Here is a 26,056-nt window from a genome sequence, read left to right on the forward strand (position 1 = left end):
CAGCGGGCTCCAGCATGTGTCTATCCTTGAGGTAGTCAGGATCTTCTTGGGGTGCTTGAAACCATTGATTAATGAGTGTTAGCTGAGTGGCCCAATCGTAAATTTTGATATTGGGGAGGGCCATACCTCCATCATACCAACTCTGTACTAATTTATTTGTCGCAATACGGGTCGCCTTTCCGTCCCACAGTAGGGCGGTCACTTCCGTGTTTATTGCCGTGAAGTATGACGAGGGGACCGTGAATGGTGTATTCTGGAGAACGTAGAGGAATCTGTGGAGCGCCATCATTTTAAAGAGGGTCACTCTTCCCAGCAATGTAAGTGGTAGGGAGCGCCAGTATTTGATGTCACGTCTAAATCGCAATAGAGGCTGTGTGAGATTCTCGGCCGTGAACTGTGTGGTGTTGTGCATTACGTAAATTTCCAAATATTTGAAGCTTGTGCTTGTAATTTGAATTTAGCAGCCCCGTCGGAGCCATGGAGGGGGACCGTGCAGTAAATAGAGGAGTGACTTCCCCCAATTTATGGTGTACCCAGATACTCGCCCATATGAGGTTAAAATATCTAGAAGCGGTTAATGGAGCGCGCCGGAGATGTGAGATATAACAATATATCATCTACATAGAGGGAAATACGTTTTTCCCATCCACGCGTCTATTTCATGCCACAAATAACTTGACCCTGGCATACCCATGCCGCTAATGGCTGTAGCACTAGTCCAAAAAGGAGTGGGGACAAGGGGCAGCCCTGTCTCGTCCCTCTGCCCAGCGGGAAGTCAGTTGAGATATGGCCATTTACAGCAACATGTGCTAAGAGCTCTGTGTATAATAGCTGTACCCAAGCGCAAAACTTGGGACCGAAACCCTTGCTTTGGAGGACTGCAAATAGGAATGGCATTCGACGAGGTTGAACGGCATGCGTGCGTCTAGTGATAGGATAACTGCGTCTTCCTCAACCGAGGATTTGCGCCCGATGACACTATGTAGTCTCCTCAAATTAAGAGCGCGTGCGGCTAGGGCCCACATAGCCAATGTCCAGCTCCCAGATGGGAACAGGGCTATTTCAGAGAGAGACAAACGTGAGGCATTTCGCGACTACTATGCCGCCCTGTATCAGAGGGAGACTCCCGCTACGGCTGCGGTCGAGGCCGTTCTCGCTAGCTATGAGGGGACGCCATTGCACCCATTGTGTGCGAAGTCTCTAGAGGACCCTATCCTCGAGGAGGAGATCAATGCGGCCATGAAGGACCGCCCTTTGGGGAAAACCCCAGGACCGGATGGCCTGCCCCTGGCCTTCTATCGCACGTTCCAGTCACAACTTCGACCTTACCTCCTGAGGCTGTTCAATTCCTTCACAGATACTGAGGGGCCGTCTTCCGACATGGGCATGGCGGAAATCACGTTGATACCTGTTAGAAACAGGACCCCTGGCTGGCCAGGGCTCGCGCCAAAGTCAGTCAGAGATCACCATTCTCAAGTCAGGGCAAAGGAGTTACACACCAAGATAACCCCTGTTCACCCTCTAGGTAACGTGACGCGAGCAGCAAGGCTAATCTCGGAGGCGTTGTGTAAAGCGTTTGCGCGCGCACCCAGCAACAACACCCAAGGCCCACCACAAAGGAAACTCCACACGACGTTATATAAAAAATAGCCTTTGTATTATAGAAAAACACATTAGATAAAAACACACACTTTACAATGTGCCAACAGGCACGGGCAGAATTTACAGGGGACTATGTACAGGACAGGGCCACATGGACCACTGTCAGGGGTATGCACTTTTTAGAATTAGCACTTGTTGTAATTCACACTTTGTAGGTATAATAATACTTGTAGGTATACCACTTAGCACATAGAACCTATAATAACTGTAGCATTAAAATAGTACATGTAGCACAAAATCAGTAATTACTGGTTAAGGTAAGTACCTCCTACGCAACCCTAACCACCTTAGGAAAATCAAGCAGGGAACTAGGACCTTACTTAGCAGGACCTATAGAAGGAAAAACAATCACCTAAGCATCAAACACATAGCAAAGGGAAAGAAGCAAAACACATGAAGCATAAAAACATTCAGAGGTGTAAGAAGAACAAATGCGCAGGAATCACATTGGCAAGTAAATCATAAATTGCGCAAGGTGCACATAGGCACAACACTAGAACTGTCCCCCAGGCCAACTGGCCTTGCAAGGGCTAAAATGCCCTTAGTCCAAAATGTCAGGGCAGGCTGCGCAGGCAGCCAAGAACAAACCTAAACTTGGCAGCTACCCATTAAGTGCTGGGCAGCTGAGGCCACTGATGGGGCCAACGTTGGAGCCTCGTGGGCTCAAGAACAACAATGGGGCCACAACACAGCATGGGAGCCTCGAGGCTCTAGACAAACAGGATGGCCCTCACAAGCCTCTTCCAGGGCTCTAGAACAAATGTGGGCTGTGAGCCTCCCTGGGCTCTAAAACAACTGTGGGGGGGGGGGGGGGGGCAAGTGGGAGCGGCCCGCTGACTGCTGGGGCCACTCTACCACGCAAGGACAAAGGTGCCCCCTGAGCCTCTCTGGACTCCGCAACAACCGATGGCGCCTTGAGCCTCTGGGCTCCGAAAACAACTGTGGCGCTTTGAGTGGAGTCCCTCTCGGGGGACTCGAGATGCACCAAATGACCCCAGGGGGAGCCTCGACAGTCTCTGACTAGCCCAATGGGCCCTGAGCCCTTGTGGCTCGAAAGATAATTGGCGCCGCCGTTGGAGTCCCTCCTGGACTCGAAACAATATCACAAATGCCCCCAGAGCCCTCTCATGGCTGTACACAAGAATTGCCTAAACGTTGGAGTCCCACTCGGGGACTCTGAAGAAATGGTCCTCACGCTTGCGGGGAGGGGCGGGCACCAGCAATGTGCCCTGACGCCCTCCTCCCTACCGACTAGTACCGGGCCCCACTCACCGGGTCTCGCAGCGGCTGCTCTGGCTTCTCTGGCTTCTCTGGCGGTGTCAGGTGGGACTGGGCAGTAGGCGGGGCTCTACCGGGCACGGGAGCCCCGCGGACTTCACCTGCTCAGTATCGGCCGCCTCTCTTCTTCTCGTGCTGTGGGGGCGGGACTTCCGGGTGGCACCTTCGGCTTCCGGGTCGTCGCAGGCAGCGTGGCGGCCCGGACAGCAGCTGGAGGCACAATCCGTGGCAAATGCCGGGTGGGCACCGGCTCTTTTTAAGTAAATGATAAATCGAGGTGGGCACTCGATCGGAGTAAAACCGGCAATAGAAAATGGGTCAAATGCCGGGTGGGCACCGGCGAAGAGCAAGTGAAGCGCTCTCAAGCTCCAGGGACAAAGAAAAGCGCTGCCAGCGCCACAAGCAAAATAAAGCGCTCCCAAGCACTAGGGGCAAGGATAAAGCGCTCCCAGCGCTACAAGCAAGATAGAGCTCCAGCCAAGGTCTGGAGGCAGGCAGGGGGGGCAAGGCTGGGCCCAGAGCCAGCTCACTGGGCCTCCAGGCAGGGAGGCAGTCCAAGTGGCGGTCCTCCTGGCACCCAGCTGCAGCAACAGCCCCCCTCAGACAGGATCCTGGAAGAGAACATTTTCATGGGTTCACAGCCCCTCTTTTATACACCTTTTTCCTTTGTCTAGCTTCAGGGTGAGGGGAAAAACCAGTCGCAGCTGGTTTGTGAGCACTCTTGATGTGCTCAGCCCCTCACTCTATTCACTGGCAGGGCTAGGGTCATTAGAATTACAATTACCCTGAACTTTTATTCTTTTAAAAAAGCGCTGAAAACACACCTGTTTCGGTTGGCTTTTTAGTTATTTTCTGTTCTGGAGTCTTTTGGCTGTTACTCTGTTTCCTCTCCTCCGCGCCAGGATACTCCGGCAGTAATTGAGCGCGTTACAAAACAGCATAATAATAATAATAATAATAGAAGCACCACAGGGCGCGGGGCCAGCATTGTGTGGGGAAAGCCCAGCCCTATTCAGGACCCAGGTGCACCCCTCCCTCACATCACTCATGCTAATCTCTCCACTCACCACCGGGCAGACCCATCCAGACTCCTGGAGCCAGGCTCACCAGCCAGCTCCAGCCAATCACACACCAGCACACTCACTGCACACTCACATCAATGTCTAGAATTGGCACTTCCCCAATAGACACATACACGCTGCATACGTCATTGCGTAGCATTCAATCTCACGAGTTCACACATACCAAACTCGAGCCTGCACTCCCCACACATCAGGAATTAACATGGACACACACATTCCCCATGCATTCCTATGGGAGGGCAGGCCAGCCTCACTACACGCACGCACTTTACTCTGGGACACAGGGAAAAAGTGCGCAGGGACCAAAAATCACTAACACAGATCACATATTGAAAGCAAAAAGATTAGGGGTGAACCTGCCAAAAGGGCCAAGTCCAACAATACCAAAGCCGGGTAAGGACCCCATGCTGTGTGCATCCTACCCCCCTATAGCTCTACTGAATACTGATCTCAAAATCTACACTAAGCTCCTTGCAAAACGTCTATATCCCTATATACCGGGACTTGTGGACCCGGACCAGGCCGGTTTCATCCGCAGCCGGCAGGGAGCGGACAATGTGCGTAAGCTCGCGCACCTGGTGGGGAAAGTGCACCATTGGGGAATTCCGGCCTGCCTTCTGTCGCTGGACGCGGAGAAGGCCTTTGACTGGGTAGACTTGACCTTTCTTCAGGCAGTCCTGCAAAAGGTTGGGCTGGGTCCGAAGATGATTACGCGGATCATGACTCCGTATGTAGGGCCGCAGGCCAGGATTCGGGTCAATGGTCAACTTACGATGCTGCTCACTATCCATAGGGGTACCAGGCAGGGGTGCCCCCTATCACCCCTTCTCTTTGCTCTTGCAGTGGAGCCCCTTGCAGAGATGATTCATCGAGCGCCTGTAACGACCGGATTTCTCAGAACAGGCACCCTACCAACTGTGGCTAACCCAGTCGTCACGTAACGACACTCTTCTCAGGCCACTATTTACAAGATATATAGAATACTCACCTGAGATGGTGAAAAGAAGCTATTTAGAAGCCTATATAATCAAAGATACCACTAACACCTAATGGATTCCATATCTTATCCTATAATTACCTCATCTTATATTCTTTAACGTCTCTCGACGATATCTTTAACGTCACCCGAGGATATCTTTAACGTCACCCGACGATATCTTTAACGTCACCCGACGATATCTTTAACGTCACCCGACGATATCTTTAACGCCACCCCACGATATCTTTAACGTCACCCCACAATATCTTTAACGTCACCCGACGATATATTTAACGTCACCCCACGGTATCTTTAATGTCACCCGACGATATCTTTAACGTCACCCGACAACGTACACTAATGGGGACTAATGGGGATTCACCTTTAAAAGTTATTTCCCTAATTAAGTTCACACTCTCCCCCCCCATCATCAGTTACCTTTCCAGAAGGGCATATTCCAGCCTTCTGTATGTCAGCACCTGGTTAAAAGGAAAGGTCAATCTCATTCATAAAAACTACATTCAAAGATATTTATCATTAAATCTTTATTCTACAATTAAGCATGACAGAATGAGCAAAAGAAACATGAGTTAAGTTAGTCGCTACCTATAACCTAAAAAGGGAAGTAAGAATGAATGATTAGCTATATTCTACACTAAGCTCAGAACGCCTCACCTTAGACATGTGTCTTTCCATTTCAGCAGCAGAGCTGATCCCTCTCTCTCTCGCTTTGTCTTCAATGTGCTCGGGACTCTGCTCTCCCTCTATGGCACACAAATACACGTCTCATCTACGCTGCCATGGTTCCGAAATACTCAAACCCTCTTCTGGACTTAGTCTCTGCCACTCCTGTATGATGTCACTACAGGATTCTCAATCACTTTCCTTCTTCGTTTCAGGATTTCAATTAGCTGATGGTATCAATCTCTATGCACCAGCCTTTGGACCAACTTCTTCTGTCTACTCCACATGCTGCTCTCTCTCTCCTCTCTACTTGCTCCTTGATAATATAGAGCTCACTTTCTCTATGGAAAATTCCGGTATTAGGCCGACTCCCACCAAATTCCTGTAACAGTCCCCCGCTCCCTTCGCCTTCCACAGTGGCCACCTGCGTATTGCGTCTAGAGCCGGGGAGACAAACACATTCCTTTGATAAGGGCCAGTCTTAACCTGAGGAAATAGAAATTTTTAGGTAATCAATGTGTCCCCCACTCGCACCCTATCCATGCACCCATGTTTCATGTATGTCGTGTAATTTCCTTTCCGTGCATGCCACAAAGACGCATATGCATTTGCGTCCAACCTTAACATGTCAGTTATCCAGTCCTCCACGAAAACCACGTTAATTTGGCTTCTAGGCCTATGGTGCCAACGTCTTTACATGGTGCACTTTTAATGAAAAGCACACGTTTTCCACGTTTTTCTGGCTCAGTCGAGCCAGGCCCTTAATTGAGGCTTTGAGTCTCTTCTGTCTCTGAAACTGCAGTTTAGGTATGCATCCCTGACCCCTGTCTTACTTCCGGCCCAGCGGAGCGGTGCCCGGCTCGGCCTGGCCTGTCTGCCAAAACAGTGTTTTGCCTACAGTTATCTGCTCAGCCTCCTCGAAAACACATTCCAGTCTAGTGAAATAGGTAAACATGTTCCCGGCTGCAGAGCAAAGGGCCCAGCTTTCCTGTCCTCCTTGCGAGTGATTTACAGAACCCGTTACCATGGTAGGCCCATGGCCCCTCGCATTGCACCAAGACACGTATGCACGAACTAACGTTCAGTATTGAACGGCCTCTGCCGGAGAGACCTTTTACTTCAGACAATACATCCTCCAAACATAGGATACCAGATATGCTATAGGTACAGGTCGTTCTGACATCCCAGACACCAGACTCTTCTACTAGAGCTAAAGTCAAGCCCCCCAGCTTTCCCCAGTTACACGTCATGCTCAGTTGCGCGCGCACCCAAGCCAAAGGTTTCTGCTGATCCTGCAGAATTTCTATATGCATCCACCCACCTATGACATTTCTGTGACGTTTCCAGTACACACCTCCGTGTACGCCCATGTACACGCCTTCTTTTACGCCCATGTGTTCTTATCTCTCTCTCGTTTCACTTGTTACGCCTACTGTATTCATTTCAATTATACTGCTTTACTATATATAATGTGCGATGTTAATAAAACGTTGAATGTCCCTTCCTGAACCTTAGTGGTGATGGAACTCGATGTCCTGGCTCTCGAGAACCATAATTAAAGCCCGTATGACTCAGATACCACGGACTCTGCCTCTCATTTATTGAGCTATCCTTTATTGTCATTTAATGTATAGAAAAATAGTCCGGTAATTTTATTTACCACAAACCGGTCCCTCTCTAGCGAATAACAGAATGAATTCTAAACACTACCTTTACCCTGCAAGCACCTCGGACAGTTGAGGCAGAAATACAAAATGGCTTCTCTCTAGCTTTCGGGCCTGTAGGCCCAAGAAGACGGGAAAAGACACTAAACCCTGTCAAAGCACATAGTTAAGGCCTTCAAATGAACACAAATGCAACTAGGACTGAGATGGTAGTGGATTATAGTCACCACCAGTCTGAAAATAGACTAAAATTACCCTGTCGCTACATTCCACTCCTGACTAAATGTACTGACATTGAAAGTCAAAAGTAAAACAAAAGGAGAACTCAAACAGGACGTATATCAGTTGAAGAATAATAGGAAACAAGACTAAAAGATCTAGCCATAACTCCTAGACGGAACATACGGAAAAAGGATGGTATACACTGAATGCAACAACAAAGAACAATTAAAAAACTAACTGTTAAGAAAATTCCACCTATTACCTGGCGTAAAGAATGGAAATCTGGCAGCCAATTGAAAAGCCAATCAAACCACCCTACATCTAAATGTTCCCTCACTTCTTGTGTCAGCTCATGTAACTTATTAAGATGGGACCTAACGGATTTAGAATGATCCGATAAATTAAAGCAACATAGGCCCTCAAAATCTGAACAGCCATGGTCATGTTTTAGTAGTAAATAATCTATCACAGCTCTATTCTGTAAAATAGCACGGCGCTCGCCTTGAGTGTCTGATAATAAGTCAGTTAAAATAGCAGAACGATTATTCAGGGATTTCATCATCCAGCAAGCAAGTTTGCCTATAGTCTTGGCATTATATACAGACAACGCGGGAACACCAATAATAGAGGCAGCTAAACTAAGATATTCAGTTTTAGAAAACAAATGTAAGGAGGAATCACAGTCTCTGGAAAGTGGAAGTGCATCACGCACTATGAGGGATGACGCAGCCTCATCAGGAGAAAACATCAAAAGACTTAATCGTGTTAAATCACATGGACTTCCAGAGATATTTGCAGGAATATAGGACCAGGACACATTGCCACAGGAAAAGAGCCATCCGGGCGGTAATAACACATGATAATAATGGCTTGCAGTCACTATAAGACGTTTGCAACTCATATGATTTTGGACTGAAGTACACGCGGCAGGAGTCCTGGTAACACATAAAAAATTTTCATGGGTGGAAAATGGGTTAGAGTGTTCTAATCGTAATTGGGCACATTTGCCTATATATCTAGGTTCGCAAGTCATATTGTAGCAAATGTCACTTTCCGTGATATTATATGTCAAAATTTGAAAAGTCAATGGGGATACCGGTTCACTCAGAACAGTACATGAAATGCAATAATCATATGCGGAAAAATCAGAATGAATAAATATAGGATAAACTTCAGATACATTAAAGAAATGTAGAAGGGAGGCTGTTGAGATTGGGACAGCCACAAGGCACGTTGTGAGGAGGTCATTAACCGATCTCATAGATGCTAAACAAAAGTGAGTAGATGTAATAATTGTTCGTGCTAGATGCGTCCAAAAGTTAGTAGTGATGTCCCAGGAAGCAATTGAACGACGTTCTCTGTCATTAATCCGGTCCTGAATGCCCTCTTTTCTCTCGGCGCAGTAGACCAAAAGGAGTCCAATGACGACACATCCGGCAGCAGCAATCCATGCAATGATCTGCATTAAAAAGAACAGGCATTACTCATTCTCGCAGATAACATTTATCAGCCGGGACTACATCCCAGCTTTCCTGCCCTGGCCTCATCACTAGTACTGTGTTGTCAGACCCTGTTGCTATAATTTCGGCCTGTTCAGGGGGATTATTTGGCGACTGTACCCATACTCGGGCTCCAGGATTATCAGTTGAAATAAATCCACCAGTTCCACGCATTGTTAACAGAGTTGGAGCAGTGCCCTTTTGAATCGCACCACTGAAAACAGGCATAATGACCAATTGGGCGATTCTATCACTTTTCTGGATTATGATTTCAGAATCGCCACTGTTCAACAGGATGACTTTTATTTCTCCTTGATAATCGCTGTCAATTACCCCACCAAGCACCTGGATGCCTTTTAAAGCTAAACCAGATCTCAGGGCAATCAATCCAAAATGTTCTGCTGGTATTTGAACACCAATTCCAGTTTCAACTATAACAATACTGTTAAGTTCCAGAGTAATCGTTTTCAAAGAATGCAGGTCTAAGCCTGCGGATCAAGGGGTAGCTCTATGTGGAGCCAAAGCTCCGGGAGTGATTTCCCAATAGGAAACTGTACTTTTAACTGAATTAGGTTGAACATCAACGTGGGGAGGAAACAAACGCATTAAAGGAGAATTTGCATACAGGTAAGGTCTGTTATTTAAAATTAATAAAGCATCTGATAAATTATCTCTCCAGTTCTTTAGGGTACCGTCTGACAATTTACACAATTAGTCTTTTAAGAATCCATTCATTCTTTCAATCAAACCTGCAGCCTGCGGGTAATAAGGAATGTGGAACACCCAATCAATATTGTTTTTTGCACAATAATTTTGTACCAATCTTCCTTTAAAATGCGAGGCATTGTCAGACTGCACCTGAAGTGGAGCACCATAATATAATGTAATCAAATCTAATGTCTTCATCGTATTAACCTGAGTAGCTCTCTTACATGGAAAAGCGATTAGGAAGCCGCTATAAGTGTCAACAACTGTACAAACATATTGGCAATTTTTACTCATAGCCAGAGGACCGATATAGTCGATCTGCCAAATTTGTGCGGGGGATTTACCCCGATGTAGCTGCCCTTTCACTATTCTAGTCACCTCTCTTTGTCGGGAATGTTGACATATAGGGCAATGAAGTATTGCTGTTTTAATCAAATCAAGGGGAATATGAATGCCTCTATCAGTAGCCCACCTGCTAGTGATTTTCTCTCCAAAATGTCCTGCTTTTTGGTGGGCCCATTTCGCCAATCCCGCCAAATCAGAAATTTGTTGGTCCATCACTGCCTCAGAAATTTTAGATTTTTCATCTGCAATGTTATTAAATAACTTGTCAAGTGAGTCAATAGGCATATGAGCATCAACATGAAAAACTGTGACATTGCTTTGAGAAAGTAATTCATAAATTTCCTGCCACAATTCTTTACCCCAGAATGTTTTGTTATGAACCATCCAATTATGGGACTGCCATGTAGGTAACCAGACCACCAATCCGTTCGCAGTTGACCATGAATCAGTAAAAATATGACATGTTCCTGGCAATTCTTGTTTTAAAACTTGGTACACAGCATACAATTCCGCAAACTGACTACTTCGCCCTTCACCAGTGGTGTTCAACAATTTCTGAGTTGTGGGATTATACGAGACTGCTTTGCAATGTCTCTTTTCTCCTATGTACCTGGCTGAACCATCTGTAAACCATACATGTTTTCTATCCTCCACGGACAGATCATCGAACGGCATACCCCACTTAACAGGAGATTCTACTATAGGTACGGAGAACTCTTTCTCTCTCTCTTCCATCGGCGCCTGCGCCACTTTCTCATGCAACATTGCAACTCCTTTTGGGCCCACGTGAGCCCGATCTTGTATATACCACTTCCATTTTATGATGCTCACTTCCTGAGCATGGCCAATTCTATGAGTTTTCGGCGAACTCAAAACCCACTGCATTATAGGAATTTCTGGTCTCAAAATCACATCATGTCCTAATGTTAACTGCTCAGTATCCACCAGAGCCCAATAGCATGCAAGCAACTGCTTCTCAAAAGGTGTATAATGCTCACCAGCCTCAGGTAACTTTTTAGTCCAAAAACCTAGGGGTACTCTAGTTTTACCCTGCTTTTGCCATAGACTCCAATTTGCATACCTATCTTGTACAGATACATTCAGATCCATATCACCATCACGCACTGGCCACAAATCCAAAGCATGTTGAATCGCTTCTTTCGCCAAATCAAACGCATCTTGTTGTGCTCTGCTCCATTCAAACGCATTCTTTTTACGTGTAACTTTGTACAAAGGGGCCAGAATCTGACTCAAATGTGGAATGTTGTTGACGCCAAAAGCCAAATAAACCAATAAATCTTTGGGCTTCTTTTCTGTTTCTAGGAACTGCAAATTTGGCAATTTTCTGTTTGACTTGTGGAATCACTTCTCGATTCCCTTCATGCCAATGAATACCCAAGAACTTCACATGTTGCGCTGGACCCTGCAATTTATCAGGATTAATTTCCCAACCTTTGCTTTGTAAATGTGCAACAATTCGTTCTAACTGTATTCGCACCTGATCTTGTGTCTCACCTTGAATTAGTTTATCATCTATATAATGACACACCTGAATATTTGGGTCCACAGTCACCTCATCTAAATACTCTGCCACTATCCTGTGACAGATTTTCGGACTATGTACATAGCCTTGGGGAAGAATTCTAAACGTCATTTGACGGCCATTCCATGTAAAACTGTATTATTCTTGACATTCGGGGGCAATTGGAATAGAAAAGAAAGCATTAGCAATGTCAATGGTTGCATACCATGTACCTGAATGTTTCTGGATTCTTTCAATTAAAGTAATAACATCAGGGACTGCAACAGTCAGAGAAAGTGTATGTTTGTTCAATTCTTGATAATCAACAGCCATGCGCCAAGAATTATCACTTTTGCGTACCGGCCAAACAGGATTGTTCCAGGCCGAAGTAATGGGAATAACCACTCCTGCATCCATCAAGTCTTGAATGGTAGCATTGATCTGATCGTGCCCACCGGGAATAGGGTATTGTTTCATTGAAACCACCTTCGTGGCATGGGGAATTTTAATCAGAGGCATTTTTAAACGTCCGACTCTCACAGATTTTGTTGATATGTAATACTTGTGTCCAAATTTGTAACATCCGTCATCTAAATACAATGTCATACCTCTTAAAATATCAATTCCAATTATATATTCATCAAGAGGTACCACCAATACATGATGCTCTTTTCGGGGGTTCCTACCTATTCTCAATTCGAGTTTAGTTTGTACTGCGGGGGTTTCTTTACCACCTAATCCAGTAATCATGTTGCCTTGTCCTTTAAACGTTTTGGGATTTCCAGAAATTAGAGTGGCCTCCGCTCCAGTATTCACCAATGCTCGGGCCCTCTGTATATTTCGATGTCTCCAATAAATTTTAATGTCTACATAAGGCCTGTAATCTTTGTGAGCCCAATTTTGGACTGGAGCTTGACCTGCTTCCTAGTCTCGTTTACTGTGTTCTGTCGCCCAAGTCAAATCAGGATAAAGACTCTCATATCGCTTAGGTAATGTCACCTCTCGTTCATACCCTCGCTCTTCCCGAAAAGGGTTTTTGTCATTTGAAAAATATTGTGATCCCCGTTCAAGGGATCGTGATTTTTTGTCTCTCAATATCACCTCTGGGGATTGATCTCTCTCTCTTCTATCTCTGCGTTCAGACTGATCTCTTTTCTCCTCTCTGTCTCTCTCTCACTCTTTTCTAGAATGGGACCATTCATCTCGTGTCCTACTCCACTCTCTCTCTCTCTCTCCCACTCTCTCTGCCTCTCTCTCGACGTGGCATAGCATCATCCCCACTGCCCTCAGAACGATTAAGATCATAGTCCTGTTTAGGGACCTTCCTAGCACCTTCCTTTCTGTCCAGGCCACGCTTACGAAACATAACCCATAACAAATTATTAGGTAAATCATGAATGTCATCAGCTTTCACACCATCCTTTATCAGAGCTTGAAACATGTCACGTCTAGAAAATCTGAAATCATTAGTACGACCTTCCGGTCGAGACTGTCGTTCAGGTTTAATCCATTCACCCAACTCACTGAGTTCACGCACAGCCTCAATCACGTCTGACAGAGGATTACCAGTCGGATTAATCAACAAAGTCATCATCACTTGTTTACATGCAGGAGGAGAAGTACGAATGATTATATTCCTCACAGAGGCATTAAGCAAACCATCCATCAACCTATTCGCCGTACCTAAAAAAATAGCGGTCTTCATAACTTCCTCTTTCAATCGCTGAGAAGCATCTCTCAAAGTATACCACGGCTTCTCATTAAGAGGCCAATCAGATTCAGTAGGGTACTTGTGATTACAACCAACTACTGCCAGCTGCAATAGATTAGTCTGATTATCGTCATCATAATTACGAAAACATTCCTGAACCGTAGGATCAGAACTCAAAGTACAGAATTTCATAGCATCACCTTTATCCAATGAGATTCCTGAAACACCCAAATCAAAAATACGAACCATCCAAGTAAGTAAGGATTTACCCGACTTCTGCCGGAACCTGTCCAAAATGTCATTCAATTCTTGTTGAGTATAATCCTCTAAGCTGTCAAGCAGAATACCCTGGGGATTATGAGGATTGCCCTGTAATTTACGTCGATAAATCGGTTGAGCGGAAATCTCAGTACGGTCATTAGAGCGACAATGACGTCTAGTGTGAGAAGGCGCACGCGCAGCATTCTCCTCAGCCGAAGAGAATGAGTCAGAAGAATTCCAAATATCACCATCCCATTCATCAGGGTTCGAATTGAGCCCTGCTTTCGCAACAACCATACGCACTTTCCTGGTGTTAACTCTACGACGTCTGTGTCGATATTTGTATTTTGCAATGCGTACAGCAGCCCTTTCGGCTACAGCTTGATATGTTTCTAACTTGTCAGCAAGCAATTTATCCTGACATCGTAAAAGAGTAACATCATTTTGAGCTTGAACAAACTGTTCTTCCAAAGATTTATTCTCACGTTGCAATCGAGAACAATTCTCATGTACAAGCCTGTACGCATTTAATAAAATCCAACCAATACGTCCCAATATGGGAAGCTCATCACCTTTCGCCACCGGAACCTTCTGCAGGCACGCAACCACCTGAGCTGACTCAGCATCTTCCAAACATGAATTCCAGTTCTCACTCAAACCAGTAGAATTAGCCCATTCATGAGCAAGCGCTTCATAAGCAGTGGACTCCCAACCAGGAATTTCCACAGGCAACTGAAAAGACTGTTTCGATTTCCTCGAAAACATTTCACAATAGTAACAAACAAACAAGAACAAATATTAAACAAGAAAAAAAAAAGTATACAATCAAATGAATATATACAAAATCACTCACGGCAAAAACCCACGGATTCCCATACGGAAACACGAAGGCACACCCGCACCCATCAATCGAAAACTGTTCGTGACGCCAAATGTAACAACCGGATTTCTCAGAACAGGCAGCCTACCAACCGTGGCTAACCCAGTCGCACGTAACGACACTCTTCTCAGGCCACTATTTACAAGATATCTAGAATACTCACCTGAGAAGGTGAAAAGAAGCTATTTACAAGCCTATATAATCATAGATACCACTAACACCTAATGGATTCCATATCTTATCCTATAATTACCTCATCGTATATTCTTTAACGTCTCCCGACGATATCATTAACGTCACCCGACGATACCTTTAACGTCACCCGACGATATCTTTAACGTCACTCGACGATATCTTTAACGTCACCCGACGATATCTTTAACGTCACCCGGCGATATCTTTAACGTCACCCGATGAAGTACACTAATGGGGACTAATGGGGATTCACCTTTAAAAGTTATTTCCCTAATGAAGTTCACACTCTCCCCCCATCATCAGTTACCTTTCCAGAAGGGCATATCCCATCCTTCTGTATGTCAGCACCTGGTTAAAAGGAAAGGTCAATCTCATTCATAAAAACAACATTCAAAGATATTTATCATTAAATCTTTATTCTACAATTAAACATGACAGAATGAGCAAAAGAAACATGAGTTAAGTTAGTCGCTACCTATAACCTAAAAAGGAAAGTAAGAATTAATGATTAGCTATATTCTACACTAAGCTCAGAACGCCTCACCTTAGACGTGTGTCTTTCCATTTCAGCAGCGGAGCTGATCCCTCTCTCTCTCGCTTTGTCTTCAATGTGCTCGGGACTCTGCTCTCCCTCTATGGCTCACAAATACACGTCTGCACCGCTACACCTCATCTACGCTGCCATGGTTCCGAAATACTCGAACTCTCTTCTGGACTTAGTCTCTGCCACTCCTGTATGATGTCACTACAGGATTCTCAATCACTTTCCTTCTTCGTTTCAGGATTTCAATTAGCTGATGGTATCAATCTCTATGCACCAGCCTTTGGACCAACTTCTTCTGTCTACTCCACATGCTGCTCTCTCTCTCCTCTCTACTTGCTCCTTGATAATATAGAGCTCACTTTCTCTATGGAAAATTCCGGTATTAGGCCAACTCCCACCAAATGCCTGTACCAGTCCCCGGCTCCCTTCGCCTTCCACAGTGGCCACCTGCGTATTGCATCTAGAGCCGGGGAGACAAACACATTCCTTTGATAAGGGCCAGTCTTGACCGGTTCCTCTCTAGCGAATAACAGAATGAATTCTAAACACTACCTTTATCCTGCAAGCATCTCGGACAGTCGAGGCAGAAAAACAAAATGGCTTCTCTCTAGTTTTCGAGCCTGTAGGCCCAAGAAGATGGGAAAAGGCACTAAACCCTGTCAAAGCACATAGTTAAGCCCTACAAATGAACACAAATGCAACTGGGACTGAGATGGTAATGGATTATAGTCACCACCAGTCTGAAAATAGACTAAAATTACCCTGTCGCTACAGCGCCCAACATTCATGGTATCACTCATGGAGGCCGGGAAAACAAGGTGGCGCTTTTGGCGGACAATCTTATTCTTACGCTTACGCACCTGCGTGAGTCTCTCGAGGCCCTCGGTCTCTTCGAGAGGGCCTCCGGCCTCAAGATCAATCACGGCAAGTCCTGGGTCCCTAACCTTACCATCCGGAATAGGAGATACCCCCTCTGAGAGGCATGGTACCATATCAGTGGGCCAAGCACCATATTCGCTATTTAGGCCTCCCGCTGACCCCCTCCTTGGACACATGGACATCGGTGAACTGGCGGGAGTGTCGCAGAGCGGTCCTTGATGACCTACGGAGGTGGAGGCCCCTGATGTTGTCGTGGCTGGGCAGACTCAATGCCATCAAGATGTCTGTCCTCCCCAAAATCTTGTATTTGTTTCAATGTCTCCCCACTCCTGTCCCACTCCACTATATACGAGGCCTGCAGCGAGAACTCACGTCCTTTATATGGGGTGGAAAGCGGCACCGGTTCTCACAGAAGCTCCTTATGACACTGCAACATAGGGGGGACTAGCTTGCCCCAATCTGGTGGACTACTATTGGGCCTCGCATCTCCGCTACGTGGTGGAGTGGGGGGTGAGGGAGAGCGAGAAGGGATGGATGCATATGGATCGAGTGGTAACGGGGCGGACCATCTGGGATCTGGCATGGCTACATCGGGCGGCCCGATCTAAGGGCGCTTACATGGCGGTGCCCACAATGACAGTACTGAAAATATGGGACAACATAGCAGTGTCCAGGGGTCTCACCACTTTTCCACCCCCACACACCCCCATAGCGGGGAATCCGCTCTTCCCACCAGCACATCGCACTCGCGCCTTTGACAAATGGACGCAAGGAGACTGCAGGGTGGTCAGTGATCTGTACGAGGGTTGCGCACTTAAGACTTTTGACCACTGTCAGGAGGAGTTATGTGTACCGCCAGAGGCGAGATTGCAGTATGCCCACCTGCGACACTGGGTTTCCGAAGGAGAGATGCATCAGGCGGCCACACGCGCCTTTACTCCTTTTGAGAGACTGGCGCGCTCTCTGGGAGGATCCAAGGGGATGATCTCTCAGATCTATCAGATTTTGCAACACCCGCTGACTGTACCCTCTCACCCATACCAGCGCCAATGGCAGCTGGCGACCGGCATGTACATCGCGCCTTCACAGTGGGATAGACTCTGGCGAGACATTCCCAAGATCTACCGGAGTATCCCGCAAAGGGAAAATGCTTATAAGCTCTTGACTCAATGGTACTATACGCCTCAGCGACTCCATAGGATGTTCCCCGCTTCTTCTCCCTTATGCTGGAGGTATCAGTCTGCATCTGGGGATTTTGTTCATGTCTGGTGGGCGTGCCCAATACTGATCATTTTTTGGAAGGAGGTCCTTAGCCACATCAGGGGGGTGCTGGGGTTTCCGCTGCCTGAAGTCACAAGCACGATCTTACTTGGCATCAAACCTGCCTGCCTTAAGGCACTCACCCGCAGTGATTGGATCCTGATGCTCCAAATGCTGGGAGCGGCTAAACAGCTTATAGCCCTATACTGGAGAAGAACTGAAGCCCCCCAATTGCAGCCTGGTTTGTACGGCTCTGGTACATCGTAATGATGGAGCTATTTACAGGGCGTCTGCAAGCACGTGACACGCGCTTCAAGGCAGTTTGGCAGCCCCTAGTCCACTACCTTTGCTCTGTAGAACATGCGTGTCACATGCCTACCAGGCTCAGAACGCTGCGCCTCTTTGAAGATGCCATTGTTTCTCCTGACCCCGATAGACTACTTCCCTAGACACTCCTGGAGGCATGGGCGTTGTCTTGGGCTTATCCTGTTGCTCCCCCCTTAGCGAACACTTTCTTTGCCCTCGCTGTCTTTCCTCTTCTCTTACCTCTAGTGATCTTTTCCCCCTCGTTGCTCTTCTTCTTCTCTTTTTGACTCTTGGTTACTTATATGGAAGCCGAGCCCCGTTGGGCTGCCTTTAAAGGTTGGGCTAGTTGCCCGTTCACCTCTTGTCACTGATTTAGGGATCCGGATTGTCTGCATATCTGAAAGACTCAGCAGCATGCACCGTGTCACGCGGCCGGCCCAAAAGGGTTGTAGGCGAGACGCTGTGTAAAACACTGCTTTTTTGTACAGGCCTTGAGGCCCCAACACTGAGTTACTATGCGGCCGGCCCTATTTAGGGTTGTAGGCTTAACGCTGTGTATTACCGAACTTAAAGCAAGTGTTATCGCCTGAAAATAAAATAGACTTGAAACAAAAACAGCTCTTCCCTTGGTCGTAGGGGTCAAAATCTTTAGTCAGTATCACGAAGGACAAGAGGTATTTCTGGGAACATAAGGAGAGCTAGGCAATATTTTTGGTGGCCTGGTGTTGATGGGACTTTTGACAAGCGAGTTAGAGAATGTGAATTATGTGCTGGTAATAAAAAAGAATCTAACCCTTGTATTGTATCCTCTCAACCCATTGAGTTTCCAGTAGGCACAAGGAGGAAGGTGTGATGTATCCTAGTTCCATTTTGGGAGTTCCAACATGGAACTTGGTGCACTGAGATTCCATAGCTTGACAGTTGGTGACTGCAAGTTGATGGATGAGGTTGTCCTAATAAATACCTCTTACCTGCTTCATGACGGTGTCCGCTTAATTTGTCACACTGATGACTATGGCGTGCTTATAAGCTGGAGAAGTGAAGTATACAGGGAAGACACACAACCTCAACATCGAAGAAGATTTGGAGACTGGAGGAAAACGAAATAAAAATACCTGAAGTTTTGTATTAAATCCTGCATCACCTTTGATGAGCGCTGTGCAAGGAGCCACGGTGAAGTGTCCGGTGACGGTCGCGGTGTTGCAGTGTTGAAGGAAGATTGTTGGTGAGAGGAAATCAGTTTGTGACACGCAAAGCCCCATCTGCTTGCCACGCCTCTAATTAGTGCTCAACCTGTGACATGCAAGGCTCATCTGCGTGCCACTCCTCTGAAGGGAGATAATGAGGGCAACTCTCCCTTTGAAAGAAGTCCTAAGGTTGTGAAGGTCTTCTGGGAGAAAACGTGCCCAACCTTACAACGAAACCAATCCAATGGTTGTATTGAGCACTATTTCCTCAAGAAAACGATCTCAATGTTGCTGTGACGTTGTTGGCAGACATCTTTGAGGTGAACTCTGCGGCACGAAAATCAGCTGTTTATCGATAGAAGATAAACATATGTTCACATTATTAGCTAAAAATTCATGGTAAATTATCATTTAAGAAGAGATCGCTGAAGAAGATGGTCGTGTGAGGAGACGGAAACAGTTGACTGTTGCGAAGTAAGAATAACTTGTCATTAATGTGACTGTGTTTGGAGGAGTTGTTTAGTGCTTGCTGTCACGGTGACAAGCACACCTCATTCGACTACAATTATTTGAAAAATACTATTATTGAGTGCTTGCGGTCATGGTGACAGGCACACCCAATTTATTGACAATTATAATAGTTAAGTGCTTGCGGTCATGGTGATAAGCACACCTTATTCAAAGTTTACATTAATGCGAGAATTAGAAAAGTTTTGAGGAATTTATAGGCTATTTATGAAAATTGAAGTAATAGACTTGTTTTGAATGGTTAATCTCCATGTTTTACCTTTAAGTTTAATTCATTTTCTTTATTCAAAGGTGCTTTCATTCTCATTCATATAAGCTTATTTTATAGTGTTAAAAATGCAGAATGTTACAGCTCCCCCATTTTTTCTATCGGATCCTGGTGAACCTCCAGTCAGATGGAAAAAATGGAAGAAAATATTTGAGAATTACGCGAGGGTATGTGGCTCAAATGTGAGTGCAGAGAGAAAACATGCACTCTTAATGCATTGTCTAGGTGGTGAGGGACAGGAAGTTTTAGAAAATTTACCTCAACCGAGCCAAGCAGTTCAGAGGGGTTTAAATGATTATGAAATTTGCATAAGACAATTAGACTTGCATTACTTACCGAAGGTGAGTACCATCATGGAGAGATATTATTTAGGATTACGGGAGCAAGGAAAGGATGAAACTGTTGAGGAGTTTGTTACCTCGTTACGCATATTACCCTCTAGTTGTAAATTTGGGGAGTTGGTGGAAGAAAGGATAAGAGATCAATTTGTTCTAAGATGTTCGAGTGATAACATTAGAGAAGAGCTTTGGCTCAAGGATGAGCCACCTTTGGAGGAAGTTATGGTCATTGCAAAACATGTAGAACACATGGTCAGGTGTGTAGGTGAATTGAGTAAAGTTGGTAAACCAACTACACTTAGTGACAAAGTTGAAGAAGTACAGGGTCAGGTAGTTCAAAATATTGAAAGTAAGAAAAATGATGATATTGTTCATGGCAAGAGTAATGAAAATGAAAATAAGACTCACAAGTTACAAGTTGAGAAAAAGAATGTCAGTACATTTCAAGGTAATTGTTTTCTGTGTGGTAGGTTTGGACATTTGGCCAATGCAAAGTATTGTCCTGCTTTGAAAGTGAACTGCAGTGTGTGTAGGAAAAGAGGACATTATGGGAAAAATTGCTGTTTCCGTAATAGAAGAGACAATAGGAATGAGATAAAAGAGGTTACATTCCAAATAAATGTGTGTAGTGTGGAGCATCCCTCAGAGTGGGTTAAGGTGGGTGATGTAAAGTTTAAGATGACATTTGATTCATGTTCCCACCTGGCCTTTGTATCCAAGCAAGAGTTTCTTAGGGATTTTTCAAATAAAATAAATTTAAGACGGTCAGATGTCAGACCCACAGGCTATGGTGGAACACCTATTAAAATGTTAGGATATTTTTTGGATTGTATTGAATGTAATGGGAGATTTGTTGATGCTAAGATATATGTGGCAGAGAAAGGAGACAGTTTATTGAGTTGGACTCATCAAGCTCGTTTAGGTATTATCCTTAATCCTAATGCTAAGCCTTTGGTGCAGGTACAATCTGTAGAAAGTCTAGAAAACAATTTGTGACAGATTTTAACCCCTTGCTTGCTGACGGCTCCCGTCCGTCATGCGTCACGGTGGGCGTGGGCTGATGACGGCCGGGAGCCGTCATGACCACGCCTGCGATCGGAATGTGCCGCACAGGCGCGGAATTCCGGCCGCGGGCAAGGGGTTAAAGAATTGTTTAGTGACACGTTAGGATGTTTGAAAGGTTACAAACATCAGGTCAAACTGAAGCGTGGTGCAAAGCCAGTTGCTGCAAAGGTGAGACGGATTCCAATATGTGTGCAAGAGGCTGTAAAAAAGGAAATTGATAAATTACTAGCATCTGGGATAATTGAGCCTGTAGAAGCAACTGAATGGTTGGCTCTCATAGTCGTAGCACACAAGGCCAATAATGAGATTCGCTTATGTGTGGATCTTCGCGCTCTAAACAAAGAAGTAGTAGTGGACAAATTCCCACTTCCTAATATAGAGGAGTTAGTTTCAACATTAGATGGAGCATGTTTTTTACTACATTAGATATGGCATCAGCATATCACTAAGTACCCCTCAGTAAAGACTCACAAGAACTGACTGCTTTTATAACACCCATGGGAGCGTTTACATTATTGAGGATGCCCTTTAGGTTAGTGTCTGCAACCTCCGTGTTTCAGAGGATCATGCATTATCTATTTAAGGGCATACCAGGTGTAAGATGCTATCAGGATCACATTTTGATTTGTGGTAAAAACGTGGAAGAACATGATGAAAGAGTAACACGTGTTCTTAGAAAAATGCTTAAAGCGGGTTTATCATTGCGACGCAAGAAATGTAAGTTTGGGGTTACTGAACTTGATTATCTTGGTCATCACATTTCAAAAGATGGAGTAAGACCTAAAGAAGAGCTTGTTAAGACCATTGAGATGTTGAAGGAGCCATGTTCAAAGGAAGAACTTTCGTCATTTTTAGGCATGGCGGAATTTTATAGCAAATACATTAAGAATTTTGCAGACAAGACTGTGAATCTCAGAAGTTTAATGTGTAAAAATATTGAATTTCTGTGGGTGATGAGTGCAGTAAGGAGTTTGTACAAATTGGGAAAGATCTAAAAAATGCACCAAATTTACAGGCTTTCAAGCCAAGTGATCCCACGTTTATAGTGACTGATGCTAGTAAAAAAGTTCATGAGGTGTTGATTGCATGTGCTTCTAGGTGTTTAAAAGGTGCTGAACTTAATTATCCCATTATTGAGAAGGAGGCTCTAGCCATTTTTTGGGCAATCAACAAATTCAAGAAGTTTGTGTGGGGGAACTCTTTTGTTGTAAGATCAGATCTTAAACCTCTTAAGGAAATTAAAAAAAAAAGGATTGGATTACATTTCAAGAATTAGAAGATGGGTCATTTCCTTACAGGAGTACAACTTTAAATTTGAATACATTCCTGGGAGTATGACAAGAAGAACACATTTCCCTTATCTACCACATAGTAAAAAAGATAACAATGAATCAGAAAGAATTGAATAAATCAATTATTGGTGACAAAAATTAGACCATCATTTACAATATTTCAAAAAATATACAATTTATTCCATGATTATAAATATAAATTTGCATCCGTTTGCATTCCTTTATGAATTCATCAAATGAAATTAGCAATTTTTATAAAGACAAAAGCATTTTTTATATATAAAAAGTAGAAACACAATGAAGCATAATAAAGTACAAATGAGTCAGACATATGTGCCAAATTCAATGGCTACAGATACATACATAATTCATTAGAACCCTGAAACAGAAAAAGAAAAGAATATAATACTAACATTCGCACACATTCATAACATTCACCACATATTCACTCAAACTACACACACTACCACAACATTTGCAACAAGGAAGTAAAATCATGAAGCCAGGTCTCCAAGATCAATGTGAGACCCCGCACTTGGTCGACGCGCGTTTCGGCGGCTCAAGGCCACCTTCTTCAGGACCACTTCCAATAGGACAACCCAAGTTTCCAGGGAGTACTTAAGAACAGGTGTTGGCGATTCTGATGAAATTATGATGGAAAAAATCCAAATGTGTGGTTCAAAGGTTTATTTTCTATCTATCTTCCAAATGTTAATCTTTTTAAGACTAGTTGTTGGAGTGGATACTAGGCCTTCTCTTTATTTTAATGTTCTTTTTGAACAGATTTTTGTTTCTCGCTCTGGTAGGTATAAAACGAGTCCACAAGATATTATGGGTCCATTTTCTGCTTGAAACTCCATGCAAAGGTACAACAGGCGAACCGTTAAACGACCTAGCAAATAAGACTAAGGTCCTAGCGTGTCCATCTTCGTGATCAGCTCCAGGTTTGGAGGTGATCACGAAGATGGACACGCTAGGACCTTAGTCTTATTTACTAGGTCGTTTAACGGTTCGCCTGTTGTACCTTTGCATGGAGTTTCAAGCAGAAAATGGACCCATAATATCTTGTGGACTCGTTTTATACCTACCAGAGCGAGAAACAAAAATCTGTTCAAAAAGAACATTAAAATAAAGAGAAGGCCTAGTATCCACTCCAACAACTAGTCTTAAAAAGATTAACATTTGGAAGATAGATAGAAAATAAACCTTTGAACTACACATTTGGATTTTTTCCATCATAATTTCATCAGAATCGCCAACACCTGTTCTTAAGTACTCCCTGGAAACTTGGGTTGTCCTATTGGAAGTGGTCCTGAAGAAGGTGGCCTTGAGCCGCCGAAACGCGCGTCGACCAAGTGCGGGGTCTCACATTGATCTTGGAGACCTGGCTTCATGATTTTACTTCCTTGTTTCAAATGTTGTGGTAGTGTGTGTAGTTTGAGTGAATATGTGGTGAATGTTATGAATGTGTGCGAATGTTAGTATTATATTCTTTTCTTTTTCTGTTCCAGGGTTCTAATGAATTATGTATGTATCTGTAGCCATTGAATTTGGCACACATGTCTGACTCATTTGTACTTTATTATGCTTCATTGTGTTTCTACTTTTTATATATAAAAAATGCTTTTGTCTTTATAAAAATTGCTAATTTCATTTGATGAATTCATAAAGGAATGCAAACTGATGCAAATTTATATTTATAATCATGGAATAAATTGTATATTTTTTGAAATATTGTAAATCATGGTCTAATTTTTGTCACCAATAATTGATTCATTCAATTCTTTTTGATTCATTGTTATCTTTTTTACTATGTGGTAGATCAGGGAAATTTGTTCTTCTTGTCATATTGCTTTATTCCCCTCCTTCCCTGGCTTGACCAAGTCTTGAGGGGTTCCCATCATCTCTGCTAATTACATTCCTGGGAGTACACATGTGTCTGCAGACTGTCTGTAACGTTTAGTGGGAAATGTTGATACAAAAGAGACTTCTGGATGAAGAAAGAGTATGAAGAAGAGTTTGAAGTAAAAGTGTGTGACGTAACTTTAGGTGCTATAAAAAGAGAATGAATGGAAAGAAGAATTGAATAAAGACAATGAGATGTTGGAAGTGATGGATTTGTTGTCAAAGAATAAGAGCAACAGTCTTAGTAAACCTTGGTCTTTAGTGTCTCATGAATTAGCCATTGTTGACGGGATCCTTACTAAAGGTACAAGATTGATTCCACCAGAAAGTTTAAGGAACAACATTGTAAAAATGGCACATGAAGGCCATATGGGCATTTCTAAAACAAAAGAACGCATCAGACAGGATTTTTGGTGGCCTGGTCTTGATTTAATGGTGGAACGTGCCGTTCGTGATTGTGTTTCTTGTCAATTGAGTGATAAAGTGCTCAAGCCAAGACATCCACCAATGGTCTGTAAGAAATTGCCTATTTGTCCTTGGGATGAAGTAGCCATTGACATTGTGGGTCCTTTACATGGTGAACAACAAACTCCTTATTTAATTGTTTGGATGGATTTATATTCACGTTGGGTTGAAGTCAGTTCAGTGAGGGAGATAACATCTCGTTGTGTTATAATGTTTTTAGAATCTATTTTTCAACGTGAGAGTTTTCCTAATTCATTACTTTCTGACAACGGTCCTCAATTTTGTTCCGGTGAAATGGAAGAATATCTGCTTAAATGTGGTATTGTACATAAAAGAATTTCATTATATCATCCGGAGTCAAATGGTGCCCTGGAGAGATTCAACAAAACTTTGAAGGAGAGCATACAATTGGTAAGAGTTAATAATCTTGATTGGAGAAAAGAGGTACAAAATCGAATTTCAGCATACCGATTTACTCTACATTCTATGACAGGGAAGACTCCTTTTGAATTATTCAGAGGAAGGTCTTCTAATACTAGTTCATGTCCAGGATGGATGTTCTTGGATAAAGGTATAAAGAACAATGAAATTGATATGTGGAGGGACAGAGAGTTATATCTTCAGAAGAAGAGGAAAGTTTATGTTGATGCTCGAAGATCCTCTAAAGTTTCACACTTCAAAGTTGGTGACAAAGTCAAAATTAAGGCTCCAGTAGGGTGTCAAAACTGGTCTAAATTTACAAGTGCTAAAACTGTAATTAAACTTTTCAAAAATGCTGTAAAAACAGATAATGGGCGTATTTGGGACCACAGTCGTGTAGTTCATGTGAGACTGGATGGAACATTTGATCCTGTTCCGAAAGTCTCTGTTAGGGATTCATCTTATGTTTGTACAAAAAATGAATCTACTCGCAGGAGTAATAGGGTTCATAAAATCCCTAGATTTCTTCGAGATTATGTAAGATCTTAGTTTCTCACTTTAGCATCTAAAATGTTATTTACAAGATACTAATGTTCACTTTATATGTAAGAAAGGAGGTGTGTAATGTATCCTAGTTGTTATTTATATGTTACTGATGTTTACTTTAAAAATAAGAAGTGAGATGTGTGATGTATCCTAGTTCCATGTTGGAGTACCAACATGGAACTTGGTAGACTGAGATTCCATAGCTTGACATTTGGTGACTGCAAGCTGCTGGATAAGGTTGTTTTAATAAATACCTCTTACCTGCTTCATGACGGTGTCCACTTAATTTGTCACAGAAGGCAGGGGATGTTATTGGACCATAACTGTGTTCACAGACAGTAGGCTTTTACCATTGTGAGAT

At 43.9% G+C, this 26,056-nt stretch overlaps 1 pseudogene across 1 annotated transcript in view; it reads left to right on the forward strand.

Moving 5' to 3' along the window:
* LOC147718916 (uncharacterized) overlaps positions 1 to 26,056 on the forward strand; it is a 288,616-nt pseudogene that overhangs the window by 48,865 nt on the left and 213,695 nt on the right. The window lies entirely within an intron of this gene.

The sequence above is a fragment of the Lissotriton vulgaris genome, chromosome 4_1 (genome assembly GCF_964263255.1).
Source record: "Lissotriton vulgaris chromosome 4_1, aLisVul1.2, whole genome shotgun sequence".
Lineage (NCBI taxonomy): Eukaryota > Metazoa > Chordata > Amphibia > Caudata > Salamandridae > Lissotriton > Lissotriton vulgaris.